The 24,731-nt window shown below is 37.8% G+C and overlaps 1 protein-coding gene across 3 annotated transcripts in view; it reads left to right on the plus strand.

Moving 5' to 3' along the window:
* The first annotated feature begins 1,337 nt into the window (after window positions 1-1,337).
* The window catches only part of Lrrc4c (leucine rich repeat containing 4C), a 1,301,043-nt gene continuing 1,277,649 nt past the window's right edge, over window positions 1,338-24,731 (plus strand). For all 3 annotated transcript variants that reach the window (XM_042275785.2, XM_042275787.2, XM_076570133.1), the window contains exon 1: window positions 1,338-2,251. The gene's annotated coding sequence lies outside the window, so the exon portion shown is untranslated. The remainder of the gene's footprint in view (window positions 2,252-24,731) is intronic.

The raw sequence follows: 24,731 nt of genomic DNA on the forward strand, positions 1-24,731 counted from the left end.
ATTGAATGTACCAGGCTCTGCTGACTCCCCATAGGAGACCTTGCCTTGGAGGAGGTGGGAATGTATGGTGGGTTGTGGGGGGGTAAGGTTGGGAGGTGGGAGGAGGGAGCACAGGGGAATCTGTGGTTGATATGTAAAATGAATAGAAAAATCTCTTAATTAAAAAAAAAAAAAGAAAAAAATCCCAATCTTAGTGATGTAGGATTTCTTGTAATATTAGTGATAGATGTGAACCATGTGGAATGGTGATTGGAAGGAAATACTTGGAAAACTATACATGTCCGGTTGTTCTCTGGGTACCTTTTCTCTTTAAATTTTATAAAACTTCAATATTTCAAATTAATGCCATCCATTTTATTAAAACCTGTGTTTACTTAATCAAATTAATGTTTGCAGTTCTGGGTGGCATTCTTTTGCCTGCCTCCTATTTTGTGACATCTGCTGGCCATACCCAGTATTACCAAGCTCCATAATTCACTCTTAGCACTTTCTCCAATTGTGCAATTCTTTTCCAGAAACACCATTTTAATTGAGCTGGAGGAATTCAGTGAGTATCCTTGACTAAAGAAGAGGTATTGTAATGTGAGTCTCAACCTTGAAAGAGAAAAAACGGGAGTTCATCAGCTGAGGGATCTTCATTTAGCTTATTAGACATGTATTTACTTTCATGTTTTTGGTACTAAAAGGGATACAGTGTCACCCAGCCACTCAAATATTCTCTGTAACTTAATAATAATAATAATAATAATAATAATAATAATAATAATAATAGTAATAATAATAACACACTAACATGAATCTGCAGGGATAAAAAGTTTAAATTCACATTTGAAATGAATGAACTTTGGATTTCAACACACATTGGATCCAGGTTAGGAAGAAGAAGGCATGAGCAAACTTTTTATATCCCCAGAAATCCATTTGTCCACTGTCCCATCAGTCAAATCCAGATACTTGTTGCCAGCTCTAAGATTTATAGGCTAAAGCTGGTTTTTGAAATTGCTTTGTATTTCCACTTAACAGCTAGGGCAGCAGCATGTTAAAAATCTGCCTTGGTCTCCTTGGAACCTATTTATAAAGCTAATTTGTCTCCCTGGACATTTTTTTTTTCCTCCACCTCGTTCAAATACCAGCTCCAGGCTTCTAAACCATTAACCCCCCTTCTTCATCCCAAGCAAAATACTGTCAGAGACAATGGATGCAGGACAGTGACGATTCTGACGATAGAGTCCTCCCCGGCAGAATGCAAGCCATCTCTCCTGCTGGTGGGAGATGGATTCGCTGCCCTCCCTGCAGACAAGCAGGCACACACACACAGAGCCCTGGGAAGTCCACATTTACTGTACTGCGTGCCTGCCGACTGCCTTGAAGAAACTGTAGCTAACCACCTTATTAGTATTCTTGCCTCCACTGTGTCTCACTTGCAGCATCAGAGCGCTGAGCAAAATGCAGTAGAGCAGGGACAGACACGGCTCTGGCAATCATCTCAATGCAGGCTGCCGAGTGTTGGGGGTGGGGGCATGCAGCGCATCAAGATTAATAACCTTGCCATAATCCGGGGCACCGTGCAAGCAGACACCTCTGCTGATTGACTCGCTCCTGGCTTGATACATCTGCCTGGGGGAGAGGAATCCGGAATCTAGTTCTCACCCCCACCCCCCTGATTTTGGATGTTCTTTTGATTCTCCACAGACCTGGGAAGGTAACCGCAAGCCATACCATCTGCAGCTCACAGCACCTCTTGGAGGTTACTACTGACAGTTTTCATTACACGGGCTTCTGTGAGTGCTTATGTGTTTTTATGTGTTCCTGCGTGTGGGTGCCTGCTTTCTCGTGAAAGAGATTGTGTGAGTGTCCGTCCTGTGTGTGTGGGTTTGTGTGACAACTACAGCAGGTATAACGTACAAGAGGAGATCTCAACAGCGTGAAAATCATCTCCAGGCACTGGGACTCCCAATCTGTAGTCCCCCACCTCTCACCGCCCCTTCTCTGCCCTACTCCCCCGGCTCCTTTCGTCTTTGATGAGTTTTTGGGTTACTTTTTGGCGGAGTCTCTTGGACACGTTCTTGCCGTTGCTGGTGGATCAAATAAATGGAACCTTTGAAAGTTGATTATTTTTTTCTTATGTGACAAACACGCACACACACGTAGAGAGAGAGAGAGAGAGAAGAGGAAAGGAAATTAGAGTGGTGTATGACCAGCTAGAGGATTTAAAATTTTCCCTGGTGAACTTGGAGGATCCATTGAGAAGGTAAGTCACCAGACTACTTAGCTCTGGTACCTTCTTTTCTTACAATGTTTGTGTTTTCCGGGTTGTTTTCAGAATTCCATATGCAGTTTTCCTAAGCGCGCACTTTCAGATTGTAATGCAGAGAGGAACCAGTGTGTGGCATTTGGGGTTATTCTCATGCCAAGGAGGTTATTTCCATTTCCATTTGTATGATTCCCCCCCCCCCTCGCCTTACCATCTTATACTTCTCTTCTTAATGTTTTCATGGTGAATTCTGAATACATGAAATCTGCAAATTTATGATAAAAATAAAAAGTCCAGCGTCCTTTGAAATAAATTTCTAGAATTCAGGGGAAAACCATTTAGGTTAGCTGCTGGCAGAAGTACTGAGACTGAAGCCAAACTGAACCTACTCAGAGACTGGCATGGGATGGCAGTGGGGGTGTAATCCAGACTTATGATAATTTAAAAGTAGACCCCCTGCAGATTTCTCTTCAAGAATGGTTCTATCTGCGCTGGGGAGTAGTGTTGTGCCTCCGCAGCTCTTACTAGGAGCAAATGAGAACAAAGTGGGGATTGTTTCTCTTGTCAGCCTCACTTTTGGACTGACTTTCTTCCTATTGCATCTCATTAACCCTTTTGAACACAGTGTCTCCTGCTTAGGACTGGTGGTGTCTGTTATTTTGGAACATTTTCTCACCCAATGCAGTCCCTAGAGAAGGGAGTGCAGTTGCAAATTGCTCTTAATTGTGTATCCTTGGCTGTAAAAGCAAGCAGCAACAGAAGTCATGTGACCAGTCAAACGTCTTGCTGAACTCAGTCTCCTCAGTGTTCCCTGGTGGTCTTAAACCTGGGCCTTAAATCTGCCCCTCTTTTCCTTGAAACTGCAATGCTGGTAACATTTTACCTTTTTTGATCTCAAGAAAGAAAAATACTCTTTCACTGTAACAGCGTCTGCATCTCTGTATTTGTGAATATATTTATCCCTGAATTGGCACCTAGCTTCTACCAAGTAGGGAAAACAACTTGAAAATAGATTTCCAAAATGCTGAAATCCCCAAGTGAAAGCTCTAGAATGTTAGTCCTCCTCGGGGAATGTCTATGGTGGTGTGTCTGAAGTGGAGTGGTAACGTTCCATGGGCTGTGAGCCAACTCTAAGGACTGTTGTGATCATGTTCATGGCAGAGATGAGAAATATGCTAACCAGGTAAAGGAGGGCACACCTAGCTGATTCTTTCCAACTACTGATGACTATATTTAGCTAAAAGATGTTAATTGCAGCATAGAAGATTTATTCAGACATGACCGATTGAGTCAAAGATTTATAAGTGCATCCAAGTTTGGAGATGTCAGACCTCACATTCCAACCACTAATATTTTTTCTTCTTTCCTCGAAGGGAAGGGGAATTACCAAAAGAGCAAAGAAACAAAATGTAAAGATAAGGTTATCTAATGACCCTTGCACAGGAGTGTTGGAGGAGCTAGACCGCAGCTGCTGAGCTGCTCCCTGCCCCCAGCTGCTCCTGTGACTGACACTCCACACAGTACCTGATGGACAGACTGTGGGAAAACTCTGAGATACACATCATGATCTATTCTTCTTGCTGGCTATTTTTTAACTGGTGTATGTTTTCCTAGATTTCAGCTCTTGACTCATTAGTAAAAAAAAGGAGCATTTTCTTTTCTTCTTCCTTTCTTTTTCTTTTTTAAAGTGGCTAGAGCATATTAGCAGTCATAAGTAGAATTTCAGTTTTTTTTTTTCAAAAGGAGAGAATGAGATAAGGATCGTGAAACCTAAAGGCAGAGATAGATACATAAATAGGAAACACCAAGTTTAAGAAGGGAAAGACAGGAAGCTCCAGATGCCAGCCAGCAGTTCTCAGCAGGCCATCAGAGGCCTCACAGACTGACTGTGAAGATACTGATTATTCCTTTCCTTCTCACCTGCTTATTCAACTGAGGCTTCTGGTAACTAGTCCTAGTGAGAGTGGACAGTGGTTTTGGTCATCTATTTGATATTAGAACTGTTTGGAATAAAGAGAAGCCCTTCCTAGATGTCATTCTGGAAGTTGGCAACTGGTGCAGCTTTTCTTAGAGACTGTTTAACTTTAACTGCCCCTGATCCATTCACATTCTCATGTAGTATTAGTGTGTATTTAGACTGATGGTGCTGGGACATTAATTGCATAGATTAATTCTCAACACTATCTTAAAACAAAAGGATATTATTTTATCTTTTATTTATTTGAGATTTAATAATTGTAATGAGAGAAACTTCTAGCAGTTGCAACACTTACATTATCAGTTACTTAAAGTTAATAATAACAGTGAAGTACCAGCCAACCTAGAAGGTTCTGACTCCGTCTCATACAAGGTGTAAAGTAAAGCCAGTGCATCTCAATGGCTCCACAGGCTGTTTGTGCAAAGGCAACTTTGCATCACTATGTTTAGCTCAGGTATAGCAATGGTAAACAGTTTCTGCCTAGACTTGACTCCAGGGTCCATGGCAGACTTTCTTGAACCTTGTTTTTTTTTGTAGAGAGTATTTTGAGCTTTAACAGGCTTGGTTTTCTTGCTTAGTGAATTCAAAAGCAAAAAGCAAGGATGGGGAGGGGTGGGAACTTCCATTTCATTAGGGGTAGTATGTCAGAGTAGCCAATGAAGACAATGATGTTCCTTCAAAGAACTAGATGCAAGGTTATTTTTAAAGAATGAATTGATAAAGGGCTGCTTTGAATTTATTGGAGAGAATAAGGGAACTTCCATTTCCTCCTCCGTTTAGTTCCAGTCAGTGGGAAGGCCTTTCTCTGGCTCTTTGCTCAACTCAGCCAACCAGACCCAACACTCTCCAGTGTGTTTCTATGCTTTTAATTCCCAAGACACTTAACACATGAATAGTTCCTTCCCTCTCAAACAGACAGAGCTGACAGCTGGAGAGTTAGCTACTGAGATCCTTTAAAGGGATCCGGGAAGACTGTCCAGTTAGTTCAGGAAGAGAAAGAACTCCGGGCTCCCTGGCTCTGGCAGTGAAGACAAATCAAGCATCCTGAACTTGAAATTTTGATTGCTGAGTCATTACTACAGCTTGAAGCTGCATAATATCCTAGGCCGATGCAAACAACGGTGACTGCAACAGGGTCAGAGCTTCAACCTACAGAAGGAAATGCAAAGTCCTGGGATGAAATAACTATTTGATAGTAACAGATGTACTATATACCCCTCCCCTCTTGTTCCCAACTACTTAAAAACAAGTTCTCTGGGACCTCCATTATTACAGAATAAAAGATGATTAACTGTTACATGAATTGAATAGAGAATCTGAAGTTTGCAATAGATTAAATAAGCCCATTCAGTTATCTGTATTGCATTTGGGACCAGATAGCCATCAACTAAACAGGGCATGGTGGAGGAGATGGTAAACTCTGGGTTGCGATCAGAAGATCTCAGTCAGGCATTGACAGTCTAGGCTGTTTACTGCCTAGAAAGATCCTCTAATGTAGTTTGGAAATAAAATATATTTGTCTGATACAATTTTAAATGAAATTAATTAAACAAGATATGTTTTCTCTGTGATCGATTATTACAATTTTTTTTTTTGCTATAGTTTAGTTATTTTTCCAAGTGTTAACTTTTTCTCCTTTTGGTAATTTCTTGGTAGATTCTTAGTTTTGTGTGTGTGTGTGTGTGTGTGTGTGTGTGTGTGTGTGTATATATGTTCGTGTATATGTATATGTATATGTGTACATGTACATACATGCATGTATAAATTGTTAAGTGACTGGTCAGGCTATAGAAGCCATAACACTAGATTCATGAAAAATAGAAAACTGTGTGATGATCACTGGTACTGAATTTCTAGAAATGACTGTAAAATGAAGAGAGGAAGAGAGAGAGAAAGGAAGGGAGGAAGGAAAGGAAGGAAGGGAGGAAGGGAGGAAGGGAGGGAGGGAGGGAGGAAGGAAGGAAGGAAGGAAGGAAGGAAGGAAGGAAGGAAGGAAGGAAGGAAGGAAGGAAGGAACAAAACAAGGTAAAGAAAGACACTGGGGCATTCTAACCTTCTTGGCAAGGATACACAGGCCATTCTGAGTTTTTAAGCTCCAAAAATTCTAGTCCATAATAAAACTGTTCACTAGAATTTTAATGACATCTGGAAACTGCATAAATAAGATATTTATCTATAATAACAGACAGGTCTTAATGAGGACAAGCATCATCACACCAAATTGCATTTATGAGATAGACTAGGATTATAAGGCAGCGATGAAGACAATGATAACCATATTAGCTTTTTAGTTTATCTCAGAGCCTTAGCTTCCTATTCTGTAAAATAGGAGCAGTCAATCATAAAGGTTTCTGTGATGAGTGAATAAAAGTTGTCCATAAGACAATTAGTAAAACCTTTTGTATGAAATTAGATCTATATTTGTAGCTCACAAATAGTTTTTCATTTATCCTAATCTAGTTTAAAGAGGAGAAAGACCAACCTAATTCAGGATATTGTTATCCTTATGCAGAGAGCTGAAGTGGCAAACATAACGAGAGTTAGGTAAAACTGGAGAGACGAAGCTATGTTTCTTTAAGTTAGCATGAAGGATTTATCAGATCATCTCAGAGCAGCCTAAACACTTCCTAATGTTGTTGTACTTATGCTTATAAGTTTCAAAACAATGCAGAATGTAAGTAGAATCATGTGTGTCCATCCATATGTGGTTGCAGAAACAATTCAAATGTCAGCAAGTGGTGTTAACATTGCTCTTTATCTACCATCTCCTTTTATTCACAAACAATGAAAGGGTATCTGTTTATTATGTAGGTAGTTGGCAAATATTGCTACTGTGGCCACTGCTGTGAAAAGTACGGAAGGTCTCTCTTCATTTCTCTTTGCTGCAATTCCAGCATTTAGATGTAGCATGCTGCAGTCTTAGGACTGCTCCTTAGAATTATGACTTGATAGTTAAACAGAATTAAGTTTCCTCTTCTAGCATCTGACCCATATGGAGCTATGTCATTGTGTACGACCTTTATTTAGTTCAAGAACATATTGCTAAAGATGTAAAAAGCCTTGTTCCTATTAATGTAGCTAGCTGAGCTGTCAGCGATGAGGCCAATTCTGCTTTGCTAACTCTGCACGGCTGGTACCACTTGACCCAGGTATTTCTGTTCTGCCTAGTCAGCCTTTCCCTGTACATGAAGAGAGCTGGGCTTTGCCCTTCAAAATGTGGACTCTTACTATCCAGTAATGAATGGACTCTGCCTTATGATTTGCATGGAACAAAGACCAAATTCAAACTCCCGGCATTCAAAATTCCATTTCACATCATCCAGGTCTAGAGCAGCAAAAGAGGGAGAAAGGATGTCAGCGATTCACACACATACTCATACTGCAAATCTAAGTGCCACAATCTGAGGATGGAACTCAAAAAATTTTCTCCACAATATACTGTAGGTTATATTGGCAGCACACATCAAGCTAGTGCAGTAAGTTATAATTTTTACAAATAAGCAATGGTTGTATTCTGCATGCCAGACATGTTAGACTACATAGGTACTCTCTTAAAAATATTGGTAATTTGGGGGCTGGGGCAATGTATCAGGAGTTCAGAGCACTTGCTGATCTTACAGGGGACCAGGGTTTGATTTCCAGCACCTACATGGCAGCTCACAATCATTTGGAAACCCAGTTTCAGAGGATCTGATGCCCTCTTCTGATCTCCTCTGTTAGTAGGCATGCGGATGGTACTCACACATATGCAGAACACTCATATACAATTTTCTGTTCACAGACAGTGAGAAGATATGTATTTATTAGGTAGCTTGTTGGCAGATACCGCCACTGTAGTCACTGCTGTAAGAAGTACGGAAGGTCTTTCTTATTTCTCTTTGCTGCAATTCCAGCATTTAGATGTGGCATAAAATAAAGAAAATTAAATATTTAAACATTAATGAGCTATATATACATATATACATATATATGACATTATTGTTTCTAAGAGATCTGAGAATGTTTTCTCTTTGAACCAGTTAATATCTGTTATAGTACATCATTAATGTTATATATTTTATGGTATTTAGAAGAGTCTAGAGCACAAGTCAGGTGTCTTTTTTATGATTACCTTAGTCTTATTGGAATGGTTGATGTCAGGTGGGGTAATATACTTCAATTGAAAGTTTGGAGGCATTGGTAGAATGTAAATTATGAGCAGTATCACTATGTGTACCCACTTTTTAGTGATGTAACTTTGGATAGGCTAGTTTTATATCTCTACTTCAGCACCTTGACATGCAGAATTGTTGTAAAATGACTAGGAAAAGCCATTCTTATGAAGCAGTGAGAACAGAGATGGGAATGGGATTCATGCGTATTAAAAATGATTTTATTATGATACTGATGACCATCATTTACTTATAATCATCACTAATAGTAGTTATGACATTCTTAGAATTTTAGTTTATATAACTATTTTGTATGTTGAAGTTATTATAACAGTTATCTGACACGAATGAACAAACTACTAAGTGTGATTGTCTGTCGGACATACAGACATGAAAGGCATGAAGAAATTATGATTTTTAGAACTCCCAGACTGGCTATACAAAGGAGGGGAAAATCACATTCCAGAAACTTCTGTATGCGTGTATATGTGTGTACACTCCTGTGTGTATGGATGCACAAGCCTGTGCATGTGAATGCATGTGGAGGTTAGAACAGCCTTGAGTCTCATTCCTTAGGTGTAGTTCACCTTTTCTTGAGGCAGAGCCTTTCACTGTCCTGGAACTCACCACGTGGACTGGCTGGTCAGCAAGCCTCAGTTTCACTCTGTTTTGCCTCCCTAGCAGTGGCATCATGAGTGCACCACCCTGCCTGGCAATTTATAGATGGGTTTTTGAGAGTGAGTTCAGAACCTCATGCCTTATAAGGCAAGCACTTTATCCTACTGACAGAACCATCTTCTCATCTGGAGAAGTTTTCTAGCTAAAGATAAGAGATAGCAATCTTCCTTTGACCTACTTGTGTCAAAGAAAAAAAATGGAAATTCCATTTCTAAGTTATCATCCCTGAACAAAATTTATCTAGATTTTGAATATAATGAAAATATTCAGTTACATTTCTATGTCATTGTTTTAGCTATACCTTTATATTTATGTAAGTATGTATGTGAGAAACAACTTAGCTTTTTAATGTTTGGTAATAAACTACTCAGTGATGACAGGTTCCAGTAATTTACACAAGACTTTTTATCTAAACAGGTATGTTTTAATGTGTCAGGTCATAGAAGCAAAAATGGAATTGACACATAATTTTCACAGTACATTTGTCAACAATTGCTTAAAATAAAACCTGTGATCATACATATTGCGAATCTGGACAGTCATATATAAGATATACTTAAGTAAAACAGATTTTCTACACATACCAAGATAACGTTTGAATAGAGAGTAAAAAATGTAAAGGACAAACATTTTGAATGGGTATCCTAATAAAGCAAAATCTTTTGCTGCAAACCTAGTAGCAATCAAATGGATTTTCTGATTTCTGCCTGGTGTAGACGTTGTGTGTCATGACTATAAGCAATCTGGAATACAGGAGGGCAGAACCGAGCACTTCCTTCTTTAAGGGAAACCGTGTTTTCATGGTCTGGCTAGGATCTTTCATCTACCAAGGAACCTGGACTATTGGGAGGCATTAAGCATTTTACTAGTAAATCCATTTTGACTCCAGTGTTGAAGAGAACACATGAGAATATATCTGAAATGTCAACAGGTCCACCTGGTTACCAGAACTTTCCTGAAATAGGATCTGTCCAAGGAGTTCTTTATGTTTCCTTCCAAGTGATGCTACATCTCCTGCATTCTTTTTTATTTTCTTGATCCCCTTGTTCCTCCTTGCCTCCCTCTTCTGTATGTCTTTGGAACTCCAAGTTTGACTTTCTTTTTATAATCATTGTCAGCATGCCTACATTCTACTCTCCTACTCCCACAAGATTCTGCAAAGAGTAACTCTGTTCCACCTATCTAGTATATTCTGTGTTCTCTGACATTTATCAGATGGGCAAATTAAGCTTTAAAAATAATCTATAAACAAACCTAATTCCTATACCTGAATTTCATAACTATGCCATAAATCTCAGTGAAGAATCTTATATCACTAAATCAAAATTTTCAGTGAATATTCACTATGAGAATATTCTATTCTTTAGTGATCATTTTGTTGATGCTGTCTGCCCTGTATTTGTTCGTTGAACACATCATATGGTTTACTGCTATGTGCAACCTAATTATCATGTAGAATACAAAGATGTAAGCAATATGTGTTCCCTCTAAAACATATTGCCTTACAGTTGCCATTACATTGATAAAGGAGATGTTAACATGGTAACCAAAGGAGTACAGAGTTTTGCAGAAGAAAACTGAGGCGTTCTTGGTTGGAGATGTTTGAATACAGAAGGGCAGCTTGGTGTTTATACTAAATAGACAATTCGGTAGTGAACAAAAATGAAGAAACGGTTTGAGATCCTGTAGAGTGTTTTGGAAAAAAAAAAAAAGAAGAGCCCACAAGATTCACCCAGTGAAGCTGTTTCAATGCTCTGATGCTGCAGATGCATGCAGTAAGCCCAACAATCATGCAAAGAGGAGCATCTTTATTCTGGAGATGCTGACAGGAAAACCAAGATTCATTCAACTTGTGATTTGCCAAAAGTAATAGTTCATTATGAGCTGTGCAGACATCTGTTTCATTGCATCTGGCTACACAGCCCAGGTGCCCCAACTCCTTGAATTTGAGGCTTTAGTCTGCCTGAAACAAAGTTTGACGTTATCCTCTATTTTCCCCTCTATTTTCCTTTACATTTACCCATGCCCTTTTGGATAATTATTTTTCCTGCATTACTGGATTTTTTCTGCATAAAACAATTTATCAAAACTTCCCTTAACTTATTTATTGTTGTAAAAATGAGAAGTTCGAAATCAAGATATACACAAACACACCCATCTGGTTTCTTTAACTTCACTTCCTGTTTACAATTTATGTCCTTTTTTTTTTTTTTTCTGAAAAGGGTTCCAGTACCTTGAACTGGCAGTTTTTTAAAACCATTATGATGCCATGTTCTGGAGGGAAACATATTTAACCATCTAGAGCTTAGAACGGAATAACACTTTACCAAAGCCCAAAGAGGTGATTGAAGGCTAGCCCTTAACCTTCCAGTCTTAATATCACTCTTTGGCTTGAGTTTTGAGAGATGTTAGAGGTACTTTCTCTGCTTCAAGGAAATGTAAGTTTCTCTTTTTCTCAAATTAGAGTTATGACAGCTGAGCAGTGAGCAGTATACAAATGTGCTTGGTTTCTTCCTAGGGTGACCTGGCTTTTGAGTTAGGGTCTTGATTCAAGGTCAACTACCAGGAAAACAGGGTATTCTAATTCAAATTGTACCATAGCACTGACTTGAAGAAGTGAAAGAGTTTTTTGTTGTTGTTTGTTTGTTTTTGTTTTTATGATTTTTTAAACTACCAACAAATAACTTTTTAATCAGATATTTTCTTCAATCACTGCTGTCAGTGGTCAGTGTTAGTGGACATGCTGGTTCTGAGTTTCAGAAACAGGAAGAATAAAGAATAAATTCCTTCCTGTGTCTGTGCCCAGGGCTGGTTCCATGAAGACTTTCCATTCTCCATTCCAATCACCCTTGGTATTGGTTTGTGAATCGGGCATCCAGAATTAGAAGAAACCTTTCTCCGCTTCTGTCATTGTCCTGGTATCTCTTACCAAGGACACTTTCCCATCTGTCATACTTACTCACAGGATCCTCTTTCCTCCTGGCTACCAGGCTTTCCTATACATTCAGTGTTCTGCTTAGCTTCAACTTTCCAGCATCAGCCTCAAGTTCACTTTCTCTCATGGACGTATCATTAGCCCTTTCCCAGTCAGCATCCGTTGTCGTCTCTGATCTGTGCACTCCTCGTTTTAAGCAGTCTAGGACTTCACACTGGCAGCACCCAGTTGGCTGGTTACCCACAAGGCTGGCCCCTCAGCTTCTTGAGTGGGATTGTGACTGATTTTGCTTCGAGACTGCCAAGTCTTCCCAGTCTGCAGACCCACGTCAAGCCTTTGACAACTGTAACTGTCTGAATTTGCTGTTGGTAGATGTAAACATCCTTCAGAAGGAGCAGTGTTTTATCTGCCAAATCAGAGTCACAACAGCTGGCATGTATTCTGTGTATTTCATTTGTCTACAACTTCATATTCACTTCTAAAACTTATTTTTTTCGGAAAAAATATGAAATATATATTTTTAAAAATTGAAAGGTAGAGAGGTCAAATGGATGTCAAGAATCTTGGAGCATACCTCTGGATAAACAGTACCTGTGGTTGGAAATATCGTTAAAATGTTCTTTCTAGGTCACTTAAAATATTTAACATCTTCCTTCTTAAGCAAATATATGTATGTGTGTATGCTTAGATATGTCTCTAAGAGCTGTATAAATTTTAAAGTTCTATGCAAATGATAATTTTGTTATGTTTTATCCCAAAATTATTTATGGATTATACAACTTACATTTGTGTAGCCCAGTAAAACAAACAGCTGATTAAGGGGCAATCATTTCCCAGTTGTAAAGCACAAATATTGTGGATGATTATGAAATAGAGCCCTAGAAACAGATGTGTGCAGCAGCCTTGTTTGTGTGTCTGTTAAGATACAGTAGAACCTGGCTAAATTACACTAATGAGTTGGAGACCCATTACAAATCATCACATTTGTCCAATAAATGGAGGAGCAACATAGAGAAAAAAAGAATATTAAGCAAGCCAGCTTATATAAATGGAAGAAAAACCTTCAAATAAACCTAAAAGACATGAGCCATATACACATACAGGTATATACATGCCTGAATGTACATATACACACATGCAGTTGAGTCAAATTTTATTACACACTGTGAGGTGAGGGTTGTTTTACCTTCAAATCAATAAACATGGTCACTTGGGATCCTGTCAGCTATGATGCTCCCAGCAATTGTTCTGTATATAGTCTCAAGGAGAGCTATCCCTACTTCTCATGTTTACACACACACACACACACACACACACACAGAGAGAGAGAGAGAGAGAGAGAGAGAGAGAGAGAGAGAGAGAGAGAGCAAATTATATTCCAAGTTCCTTGAGATTCTAAATTTTTTTTATAAATTAAAAGGCATACACATTTCAGATAAGTTTTATGAATTGTTTTTACATTTTGAATATTAATGCCCATTTGGAGCAGGATGTGGGAAGATGTAGGTCTTATTTCAAAGGTGCTTGTAGTCTATCAGACATAGGGTCACATTCACTTTATACTTTAGTCAAAAGTCAGAGTTTGCTTTCTAGATCTTCTACATAATTTAAAGATAGTTTACACTTCTTGCTTTCTTTTCTTCCTTTCTCATTGCTATTAGACTTTGGTTGGAAGGCTGACACAACACCATTTTCCCCCTCTGCTCCATCATTTCAAAATGCCTTCGCATTTTACTTTGAAACTACCTATCTCATTTCTTAACTTGAAAGCACATAATCCTTCTGTAACTGTGTCTTCTTGGCAAGGATGTCACATCTGAGCTATCTCCTAGCTCAGTCCTTTGTTGGGCTCTATTTACAAACTTTTTTGGATATCTACTAATTGCCTTGTATTGTGCTGTCTACATCTTCAGAATCTAGGCAGTGGTACCAGGTCCTGGGCTCGCTGCATGAGATAGCTGTTTGAAACCTGGGACTTATACAGGGATGCTTGGCTCAATCTGGGAGGAGGGGACTGGACCTGCCTGGACTGAGTCTATCAGGTCGATCTCTGTCCTGGGCAGGGGGTGACCTTGATCTGGAGGTGGTGGGAAAGGGGGGTGGGCTGGGGGAAAGGGGAGGGGGTAGGAAGGGGGAGAACAAGGAAATCTGTGGCTGTTACGTAGAACTGAATAGTATTGTAAAATAAAATAAATTAAAAAAAAAGGAACAGGGGTCAGGTCTCTCCCATACTTAGTCAGTTCTTGCTTTGTAATAGATTTACTATGTATGTCTTTGAATTGCTCAATAAGTTATGTTGATCTGAAAATCAAACAAGAAATTCAGTCTTTACATCATATAAACATCAAGTACAACATATGCTAAATGCTATTTTTAGAAGTCTGTTCATTTTTTTTCATCTAGTTGTTCTATGTCTCAAAAGACTGTGAAGATTGCATAAGACAATCTTCACACACCACAATCTTTCATTCCCAGATCCAACATAATCTCTATCACACTCATGTACAAAAGTCAATGGATTTTAATCCTTAAAAATGTCATGAATGAATGAAGACAGTCTTAGACACCTGGACAATGAAAAATGCTACATTCCTCAGAGAAACAAGAGATAGTATAGCTTTCAAAGGGGCATGAAGGAGAACTGTCAAAAGTTTTGTAGACAGAAGGTATGAACTGGGGCATTTATTTGGCCTCCCCCGCCCCAGTGAATCCCCACAGACAATTCTGTACCATAGGTGAGTACATTTGATGACTGTATGTCTGTGAGAAGCTAGACAGAAAAACATTGTAAGACACCATTGAAAATAATAAATCACAGCATAATTTTAGTGGGACTAAAGCATACAACTAATTAATTAGAGCCTTATCTTTTGCACAAAGTTTGACCTCTCAACATTTTCATTGCATTGGAAGAGGTGAGCCAATTCAGGATGCTGAAGTAAGGAAGGGGTAGAGTTTATTGTCGGATACTATCAATGGAATCGAATTGAAGACCCTGACATTAACCCACACACCTATGAACATATAATTTTTGACAAAGAAACTATCAAGTCTAAACTTTAATGATGTTCATTGCCAGAGACTGAGCTGCGGTTTGTGTTAGCTGTGAACAGTATCTAGAAACAGTATTTTTCCCGCAGTAGAAAGATTCGAAAAGATTGAATATTTGGGGTCAGAAGGAAGAGATTAACTGGAAAGATTTTCAGATGCACAGTTACTTTTATCTTGTTCACACATCATCAGATTTGGGCATTTATCAGATTCATTGGGTTGTCAAATAGAAAGTCATTATAGGAAAGGTATTTGTGATTAGATCTTCCTCCTTTTAAATGCTGGGCATTGAAACCCCATTTCAAAGATACTAATTCTTGGAAGTCTTAAAATATGAGCAAAGATTTCTACTCCACTTATGGGAAACACTGGTAGAGGTCATTTGGAGCTGGGCTGTGATGTGCATGGAAGAATTATTTGAAGAAGTGGAATTTTATAGCCTGCATCCCACTGGCTCAGCATCAGAAGTAGAAGCTGCTGTTATAAAATAGGCTCTCCATGATGATTATGGCCACATATAAGATTTCTGTACATCAGGCAGTGAAAGCTGGTGACTCATTTCTGTAAAAGATTTTCTTCTTTTTTACACCAAGTTCTGAGATGTTATTGCTACTATGGGACTTCGATGAGTTGAATTTCTTTACCCAAGCTGCTTTTCCATCGATGGGTGTACCTCTTTATGAAGAAGTTCTGACAATTTAAAATTGAAATCAGTTGCATAAGAACTAAAATTGATAGGAGTGGGGCTGCTTAAAAACAGGACTATACTTGGGGTTAGTTGCAGCCTTTTAGCTGTTTTTTTAAAGGGTAGAGCCATGGTCTGGCATGGATTATGAGGGAATGGAAAGTGAAATTTGTGGGGCCTCTTGGCTCTTCAACAACAATTTTCTTCCCTAGTTCTTTTTTGTTTAGTAGTAAATTCCAGTTTTGTTCTGAATGCTATCAAATCAATAGGCAAAGTAGAAAGGCTAAATTAATTATAATAAGAATGGACATACAATGTGGTCCTGCCACTCTAGACATTTTTAAAATGATGTGTGTATATCTTATACAATTGCCACAGAAAAGCATCTAATATACTTTTAAAAACCAAACACTATCCTATGTCCAAAGAATAAGCTGTTATTAGGTCTCATAGGTCCATAAAATTTCCCATACTATTTTTCTTCCTTTAAAAAGATAGGTAAAGGATGGTATTTGGAAAAATATTTGGGAAGTATTTTGTATTTGGGATGTCTTGTATTAAACAGCCATATTTAATTTGATACAATTCAGTATTTTCCAAATTTATTCAAGTATGGAACATTGCTTTTATGGAACATCTGTTAACATTTAACAAATTAATAGTGCCCCTTGAAAGCCATGTGGAAACAGTGACTTATATAAGAATTGTACTGTGGACGGGGATATGCTTACTAGCTAGTCCTCATGTGATTCATATATAAGTGCACAAAGATGAAATGTTGCTTTATGACACAAGTACCTATGGAATATAAGCTTTAGGGTACCTAGTCTTCTTCAATAAGGTGCAAAAAGCATGCTCTTGATGCTTTATGGTTAACCATGGTTCAATCATGAATTCACATTGGGAAACCAGCCACTGTTAGAGGTTACATGCTGTTAGAGGTCAACTTACTCTAATAATGGAATATGTGACCATTTGTCCATGGTAACAGCATTTCCATTTCCATAAAATATGACTGTAGAAACATGTTGTTCCAATACTCATATTGTCTTACATTTACAACAAGCAGTTATACAATAGCATCATCTTAGATCAAAACTTATTTTAGCCATATAGCCTTTCCATCACTTCCAGTGATTGAGACTATATTAAGAGGCAGCATCAATAACTGGGTCTAAGTGAACATCCAGGAACAAAACCCTTGTGGATTATTAATTTCCAGAGCCTTTCCGACATTGGCTGCTTTCCTGGAGGACCAGGTAGCCTCTGTGTTGCTGAGGTTGGCTGAGAGAATTCACTGGTTTCTAAAACGCAGGATAACTATGAAAGGCATTCAGATACTGCTTCTTTCCCTAACACCTCAGCCTCAAAACAAAACAAAACAAAACAAAGAGCAGGCAAGAATAGAAAGAGTATTCTTAGCTGAGCCAGCATGATATGAATGCTGCATTACCAGCTGCTCACTGAGCCGCAGCTGAGCAGATCTGCAGTCTTCAAGCTGCCCCACATCCTCCCTTTAATACTGACTGCAGAAATTCCCTTGTGTACTTCCCAAGCAGGAAGTCTAACTTCCTCAGGTTGAATGATCTTTCCAATCTCTGTGGGATGGGAACTACCAGGAAACAAATGCACAAATGTTAGGGATATCTTTAGGCTCCTTGTAATAATAATAATAATAATGAATTATTCCATTTGTTTGTTTGTTTGATTTTTGAGACAGGGTTTCTCTGTGAAATTGTCCTGGAACTTGCTCTGTAGACCAGGCTGGCTTTGAACTTAGAGATCTACCTGTCCTTGCCTCCTGAGTGCTGGGATTAAAGCATATGCCACCACTGACTTGCATGAATACTTATGTTTGTACAACTTGTGATCATAAAATCCTTCCCAGTGTAACATAAAATTAGGGGATTAAGTGGTCTAGTGGGTATCATTTTGTAGTTGAATGGTGAGGTTGAAGAAAGAAAGGCAACTGGACTAAAGGCCTTGACAAGACATCATCACACTCAAGGTCAGAGGCTAGGAGGCAGTGGAGAAGGTTTTTCAAGTCTCATTGATTCCTTTGAAGATAAAAAATCCTCAGAGAAGTCTGTCAAACAGATTTCCAGGCCTTTGTGTGTTTCCTCTACTTCTACCCGCCCGTGGGGTTCTCTAGGCTCCAGGGGAAGCCAACAATGGGGGTAACTGACAAGATATCCTCTAGCAATGCTGTGTGGGTCCCAGTGTACTCACAGAGCAGTCTGGCGGTCAGAGGGGAGGCTGGAAATGAATATTTGCAGGAGGAGTCCAAGGACAGCTGCAGGTCCATGGGTTGTCACTGAGTCCACACATGCAGTGAAAGTCTTTTGTATGCCATCCACTAGTCAGTTATTTCATAATTCCATTACAAGGGCAACACATGGAACTGATCTGCTCTTAGCTGAGAAGCTAAACATGTAGAATTACGAGTTACTAAGAACGACTTTCAAAAAAAGTTAACAACTATGGAAGCCAGATTTAGAATTCATGTTACTTTTCTTCTTCTTCTAGAATCACTGGTTTTAATTTAAACCTATCATAAAAATTGCAGAGAAATCGAGAGTGGCAGGATTTGACTGAAATTATTGAGGGAAAAAGGAAAGCTGCACATGCTTAAGGTAGAATTTTTCCCCTAAAACTTGCACTGTAGATTATCAAATATTATCCAGATATAGGTTTAATAATTAAATAATTTTATAAGTAGAACATTAAATAATTCTAGGATATAAATTTTAAAATCCACTAAGTTCATAAACATTTACTTTCTTCCTTTTATTACTCTCTAAACATTTGCCTTATGTTCTTCACTTGAGATGTTGTAGCATTATTTGTTGATATCAGGATATGTATTGGGATATGGAGAGTTGAAGATGCAATGTGGCCAGTTGTGGAATCTCCCCAACCCTTATATAATATCCTCTGAAACAACTGATCACTCTCCCTTCTTTCTAATGAACTATCTAGGTATCAGGAGTTGAGGGGTACCCTGAATACTAAGGTGCTTCATAGGATAACAGCCAGATCACAGGCTTTTATTATTTTCTCCTCGTCCATCTCAGAGACAAAAAAAGATCTCAGTACTGAATTTCCTGTCATTATTTTGGATTTAGATTGTAATGAAGCAAATGGATTTAATTTTTAACCTGATTGAGAACATTGGCCATGGGGACAGCATTTTACAGGTGATTAGACAGGGGAGCATCTGCTTGTGTGCCAGAGCTTGGGTGGAGACAGGGAGAACACACGTGTGTGCCTTCAGTGTGTATTTCCACCATTTTTTCTTTGAGTTTATTTTTATTTCCTTGTCTACTTCTTACATTATTTTTAAAATTATAGAATAGCTCCTAAACTATGTGTTTTCTTGGAACTTTGATGTTACAGTACTATTTCATTAATTAAAAATCAGGTCATGTATGATGTTGCTACAGCTCTATGATAGAGGCAATTCCTGTTATCTTGTCATTCTTTTTCTTTTCTAAAAAAAAAAAGATTGGAGACTCCCATGTTAATCAGAATGACATATAACTCCTGGGCTCTAGCCATTTCCCCCTCTGAGCCTAAACCTCCAGAGTAGCTGGGACTATAGGTATGTATTACCAGGCCCTGTTAGAAAAATGCTGCTTTAAATCTTTCATTGCAGAACCATCAAGTTCTGCCTGGGCTCACTCTCAACTTATTGTAATCAGATTCATATCACAGTGCTAGTGAGAGTTCTGATTGGTTCTAATCAATTTGATACAAATCTGTGCATTTCTTGGAAGAGGGAATCTTAACTGAAAATATTCTTCCTTAAGCCTGGCCTGTAGTAAAGTTCTTGATGTATTTTCTATATTAATGGTTGGTATGGGAGAGCCTAGCCATCTGCAGGTCTTGTGACCTCTGGGAAGGTGGCCCTGAGTTGTATAAGAAAGCAAACTGAGCAAGCCATGAAGAGCAAGTTAGTAAGCAGCACTCCTCCATGGCCTCTTCTTCAGTTCCTGACTCCAGTTTCCTCTCTTGAGGCCCTGCTCTGACTTTCTTAGCTAATGCAACTGTATCCTGAGATCAATTCTTTCTTCCCCAAGTTGCTTTTGGACAAGGTATTTTATCACAATAGAAACACTAAGAGACTTAGTAATACAAGATATTATGTGACCTTTTAAAAAAAGGAAACTAGTATTTTGATGTACAATGAAACTCATACTAAAGCTTTTATGTTTAATATTGTCATTTATGAAATGAGAAATTTTTTGTGAGGATTCCTGGTGGTAGTGGATAGTACTTCAGATAGCCTTCTTTTAGGTAGAACAAAAATACTAAAAACATACCTAAAAAGAATTTCTTAGCACATTGTATTTTAAATTATTATTCACTACTTCATTGTTTTTTCATCCAAATGTTTGCTAAGCTCCTGAATAGAAGAGTCCTATCACTTCAGAATAATGGACCATTTCAACCAATCTTTTCTCACTGGGTACCACTTTTCATAGGACAGAGTCAGCGGTGCTTCTATGGAAAGGACTCCACTTCCCTATTAGTTTTCCTATGATGTACTCCTGAACCTGACCACTAGATGTCTCTGTGATTACATGCTGGGCCAAATCAGACACATGGTCTACCACAGCAGTGAAGGTGAACATCAGTGCAAGGCCCACTCCAGACAACTACTATCTCTTCAGTAGCCTGCTCTATAATGCACTAAGGTGCTGACTCTAGAAACTCTGTTTGACTGTGTCCATGTGATTGAGTAACTTAATATAAGCAGTTAAGTCCATCTGTCCCCAAGAGAACCCTTGGGTGTGAAAGTACCATTTCACCTTGTCATGTGCAAGTAAATATGTGTACATATATACATATATGTGTATGTATATATATTCAGAATATCACAGTAATATACATTCAAAGATTCTAAGGTGATGTTTAGCTTTCAAAATGAAACAGGATAATTGTGTGTGGCATTGTTCCAAGATTTCTGGCTAAGCTGTCCTCCTCATTATATCTTGGTATGTGAAGTTGTCATCTGTCAGAGTCCTTTCTCTCTTTCTCATTCCTCTTCTCTCAGTCATTTTTTCTATTATTTCTTTCAAAACTTACTTTGTTTCAGGAAATAACAAGATTTTATATTGGAACTTGTTTATTTGTTTTTTAACCCTAGTGCTTAAAAAGCAGCCTATATCACATGTTCTCAGGAAATACTTTCACTGGATTTTACTTGATGAGGAGGACAATCTGTTCATATAGTAGAAATGTAAAACCAGTGGACAATATAAATTATTATTAACATATAACTACATTATTATGGTTACACATTTAGAATTTTATATGAATGAACATCTTTATATTTTAAAAATAATTATGTTTGCTTTTAACATTATGAGACAAGTCTAATGTGTCCAACAATACATGTTCAAATCACCTGAGGAGAGCATGAGAATGGGTCCTTAAACTGTGACAGTGTCCACCAGTCTCTGACCATGCTAGCCTTATATGAATTCCACATACTGTTTAGTCATGCAAAAATAAGTTGAGAGGGAATACTAAATAAATTCTCTTAATGATTTATACTTACAAAGAAATCACAATTTGTTGGTAAATAGGAGTGTGCTTAAACTATCTGAAAATATTTTGAAATGAAGTCTTAATTCTATTAAAATTATATTCATTCTAGTTAATTATGAAGACATCCTTTCTTATAGGAAGTATCATGCCAATTGAACTTTATTCCCATCCATCTCAAATGGTTACAGACTCATATGGGACAAGAGGATAAAATACTGGCTGGTTACTGTGTTTTTTAGCAGTGATTCCCTGATCTCCTTTGAATTCCTGAGGTACAGTCATTTCCTGAGGGCAAGAACAATAGTTGTTAGGAATTGGCACACAGCTGTCTGAGCTTACTTTTCAGCCACTTGAAAGTGACCAAAATGTCGACAAATGTCTACTAGGTAATTTTATTTCTGAGTATCAAAGAAGAAACAGAGGAGCATGACATTTTCAATTCTGAATGGTTTAAAAATGGCTGATAATAACTAACAATTACTGATCTTACTACAAGTTGTAAATTATAAGGCATTGTATCTTTAAAACAATAGCTCGCATTTATTAAGTGCCTTTTATATACCAGCGGTTATTCTTTGACCTTTGCAATAAATAAATCGTGTACTCTTCAAAGCCAACCTTATTATTGTTGCTGGTATCCGAGGCATATAAAGGTTAAAAAACTTGTTAGTACCTACAAAACCAGACTTGAACCCAGACAGTTTAGCTCTGCACTGCATGAATCGTTAGCTTCCCAGGAAAGTTTTGAATGGTTCTGGGGTTGCTTTAATTGGTGTGATTGATTCCCTCTCACTGCTTATTTCCTAAACAGCATCATTGGCCCATTTACCTGGAATATCATGAGCATCACTTTAAGCCCCTGTCCTCCTTCTATGGAAACTTGCAGTGGCCTTTTGATTTCTTAGGTCCATTGCGTTTTGAACAATAGGTAGATCAGGAGAGTTTTTCTATTATGTTTTATTCTCATCATTCATTTTTAATCAATACACATAATAGAAGAACTCATAACGATATTTTCAGATCTCTTGCCTTCTTACTCTCCTGTATCTATGTTCTCTTCTCTAATAGTTCCATTCATTGCCTAGAAAACTTCTTCATACTTTCATGTAATGAATACAAACATACTTTTATGTCTTTCTATAAAATTTAGAATCCGCAAATAAAAGAAAACACATGTTTTCAAGTCTGAGTTATTCACTTAATAGGATCATTTCCACTTGCACCCACTTTCTTTTACATGATGTGATTTTATTTCTATAGTATATATATATATATATATATATATACATATACATACATATATATGTATATATATATATATCTTATATGCATATATGTATTTTCTCTCCATTCCTCTGTTGAGAATCTTTTTAAAACTTCCTACTTACTCACTACTATACTTATATTTTTCTCAAGAACCATCGTGATGCCTGAGCTTGTGCAACAAGATCAACCACATAGTCATTGTTCCTACAAAGCAGAAGCTCATCCAGGTTTCTAGGCTTGACTTCAAGCTGTAACAATGCCAAAATTTTTCACCAAGCTTAGTCCCAGTGGCCTAATTCATCATGCAGTTTACCATTTGCATGCAATTTTTTCCTCTTCCTTTGGACCTTGGTGGTCAAAACCATCCAATTCCATGAGAGATATTCATGGCTAAATACGGTAGAGGGTATGCTGAATATTAATGATTTTCCTTTAAGGAGGCATGGTTATGTGTGCATTTTTCATCTTCTTCCCTGTGGTGCAGTGTTGCATACATTCTGACTTCATGGACCTTGAGGATAATTTAAGTCCTTAGGCTTCAGCAACTATTTGATAATCTATGTACTGAATTTTAGGACTATATTTGATGCACAATAGACAATTTGAAGGTTATGAAAGGGAAAAGGGAATGGAGAAAAAAGAATAAAGAATATTAATTTCACTGCCTCTGGTAAACCCTTTATCTTGTTGAAAGAATGTTATTTTCCACCAATGTGACAAAACTGCTAACATTTGGACATTTACGAAATGGCACTCAAACCTCCCTGTGCATTTCCATGTAACACCAAGGTAATTCTAATAGCAGCAGTAGCACCACCACTACCTTCCCTATCACCATCACTACAACCATCATTGCCACCAGTATCACCATTACCACCATCACCACGAACACCAAGAACAAAAATTTCTGGTCTCTTGGAGATATCTGTTGGTTATAAAGAAAAGTGCTACAAGTGTACTAATAAACACCTGGATTTTATCCATCAAAAAGAGAGCTCATTTTTAATTTTCTTTGCCCATGTGTCTGTTCTTTTCCAAATTTATTCAAAAGTGGTAAACTATATACTTACATATATGGTAATGGAAGAGTCAGAGTTAACCATAACCATTTCTTTCCTCACCTACCATATCTAAATTATTAGCTGATTATTCAAGATGGCCTTAAAATACAAGTTAGAGAAATATTTAAAATAAATTGATGACTTCTATCAGACTTGAAATGGCATAAAAGGCCTGGAAATCTCATATGAATATCTCTGTAATCAAGTCTTTGTTACTTTTTTTTCTTTCCCAGAACATCTCCCTGTGTTCTAGATTCTATGTCATTAGGGTGCTTGCTCATTCTAATGCATGTTAGATGTGTCATTGCCTGGGGACTTCACAATAAACCATGCTGTAACTCATTTTTTTAGATGAAATTTTTCTTCTTTGCATAAGATAACTCAACTTTCTAATCATGGGTAGATAATTTGCCACTTGAATTCTTTGAGAAACACATCACTGGGTTATTTGTTGCTGTTCATTTATTGACCTTGTTTTGGTTTATGAATGATAGTCTAGGTCCCATAGAAAAAGAAATGTCATCTCTTATTCATTATTGTGTTCCCATGTCCTAAAGGTGTGTCAGGCATAAAGCCAATATTAAAATGAATAAATAAATAAAATAAATAAAGCAACAAGAAAAGCTACCCAAACTGAAAATGTGATTCCCAATTTCAAATTATTATAAAAGGCAAATGTATGTGCACTGAAGAAACTCCAAAGCCACCTACTATCAGCCCTTTCCTTTTCTGCATCTATTCTATGTCTACCATCAAATAGTAATGTGGCTCTCTTCTTGAAATACTAAGCTGTCCAGTTTGTTTTGATAAAACAATTGACATAGAATTAAGATTCTTGCTTTGTCTGATCATTTTGTTGCTGTTTGGTTTGGTCTGCTTGCTTTGCTATGGCTCAATGTGAGGACCTCATAAATGTTTGGGGATTGAGCTCCACTCCTAACTCTAAGATCCAAGTCTAGATTTAAAGAGGACTTAGGACTTCCTTTTCTGTCTTGGGTAGCATTGATTATTGAAGATTGCACTGTAGTTACATGTTTTCTGACCATATGGAGAGGGGCTAGGAAAGACAGTCACCATGTCTAGACATTCCAACATGTCTCCAAGCATATCCTTATAATA

This window comes from Peromyscus maniculatus, chromosome 4 (assembly GCF_049852395.1).
Source record: "Peromyscus maniculatus bairdii isolate BWxNUB_F1_BW_parent chromosome 4, HU_Pman_BW_mat_3.1, whole genome shotgun sequence".
NCBI classification, from domain to species: domain Eukaryota; kingdom Metazoa; phylum Chordata; class Mammalia; order Rodentia; family Cricetidae; genus Peromyscus; species Peromyscus maniculatus.